This window comes from Nannospalax galili, unplaced genomic scaffold (assembly GCF_000622305.1).
Source record: "Nannospalax galili isolate Female #2095 unplaced genomic scaffold, S.galili_v1.0 scaffold11, whole genome shotgun sequence".
Lineage (NCBI taxonomy): Eukaryota > Metazoa > Chordata > Mammalia > Rodentia > Spalacidae > Nannospalax > Nannospalax galili.
Window position 1 is genome coordinate 5,219,210 of NW_008330735.1, and position 1,778 is coordinate 5,220,987.

Sequence of the window (1,778 nt, forward strand, 5' to 3'; positions counted from 1 at the left end):
CCCAGTATTGTACAGTACCACTGAGTAAGCTGCACACACCTAACAAAGACTACAATCAGAAAGTGCCTTCTAAATAGCAACACTCTGGCTTAGAAACTTTTCTATCTCTATCAGCCAGGATGTGGTGAAATTGGTGATACGGACACCACGGTAGCCACTGGTGACCTCTTGACACCACTCTAGCAGGGACTGGCTGGAGCTGACCAGGGCAGGTGGTGCCTGGCTGCCCAGCAGCCTTCTGTCCTCTTTGGGCTCCTCTGGGGAAGAGGCCCCCCGAGGGCCTGGGTACCCCAGCCCCTGCCCCACTGGCCACCTGTGTCTCAATCAAGCTGGCTTCTGGGAGGCTTTCCTCAGCTTCTTTCCCCTTCTGGGTTCCCAAGACCCCAGATTCTGCTTCCTGGGCCTCAAAAATACCAGACTTATTTTCCAGGGGCTCAAAAACTGCTATCTCTGCTTTCTGGGGCCCCAAAGTCAAAGATTTGGCCTCTGCTTCTCCCAACACTCTAGCCTCTGCCCTCTGAAGCCTCAGAACTTTAGTCTCTGTCTCTGGTGTCCTGGATACTTCTGCCTCTATTGCCTGAGCCCCTGAAACTCTTTTTTCAGTGACTGTGAGAGCTCCCCAGGTCCCAGTCTCCTGGATTGCCAAAGTTTCTGTCTTTGCCTCTTCCAACTCTGTAACTATAGTTTCTGTCCACTGGGCCCTCAGAACCTCAGCCTCTACTGTTCCAGCTTCTGGCCTGGAAGTCCCGGAATCCCCCACCTCTGTCTTTTTAAGCCCTGGCTATTTTAGGTTCTATCTCTGGGATTTCTGAGCCACCAACTTCTATTTCCTGGGTTCCCAGCATCTCAGGCTGTGTCATGTCTATCCACAGAGCCCCTGATTCCCTAACCTCTGTTTCCTGGGCCTCCGATATCTCAGACTTTCCCATCTCAGCAGCTATCACTGGACCCTCAAAACCCCCTATTTCTGTCTTCTGGGTCCTCAATATTTTCAATTCTATTGTCTCAATCTCTGTTCTCAGTATCCTAGAACCCCCAGGCATCTCCTTGGCCTTTAAGAGTTCAGTCTCTTCTACCTCAGCTTCTGTCCCTGGCCCTTCTGGAGCCCCAGCTGAGATCTCCTGGGCTGGGGTGTTCTGGGCTCCCCTCTTCAACGGAGGAAGCTGTGGCATCTACAGCGGCAGCGGCAGGTCTGGGTGTCAGGGCGCTGATGGTGCTGGGTGCAGCGTGGACAGAGGATCTTGGGGCTGGAGTGGGATGGATGATGTCAGCTGGGGAGGGTGCTCTGGGGGCAGAATTCCAGCCTGGAACAGAGCAGGGCTGGGGACGGTGGTGGGGCATGGCAGCCCTGTTTGGCTTCACAGCACTTTCCTTTTGTTTGGGTCTGCATTCACATTGGCTGTGTTCTTCCAAGGACATCTCCCCCAGCTGACTGCTAGGGTACTGGATCAAGAGGATCTGCATTCGGACTTGGTGCTGCCCAATGGGTGCACATTCCAGGCTGTCATCAGGGCAGCAGCCACCACAGCGTGGCACGGTCACACAGCTGGGCACCTGGGCACCACTTTCTTCTGGTGTTCAGGGGCATCAACCTGGGAGACAGGGGCCTGGGCACCAGCCAGCTGCAGCAGTGCGACGAGCAGCAGGCGGCAGAGTAGGGGGCTCATGGTGCCCGCTGGGGCCGAGGTCCAGGGGCTCCCACATCGCCCTAGCCTGGCTGTGTGGGTGCGGCGGCAGCCAGAGACCATGGCAGGGGCCGGGGTGTGGGGATCGGGGGC

The 1,778-nt window shown here is 56.3% G+C and overlaps 1 pseudogene; it reads right to left on the reverse strand.

Moving 5' to 3' along the window:
- Nucleotides 1-778: 778 nt before the first annotated feature.
- On the reverse strand, nucleotides 779-1,667 carry LOC115067392 (annotated as a pseudogene).
- Nucleotides 1,668-1,778: the final 111 nt, after the last annotated feature.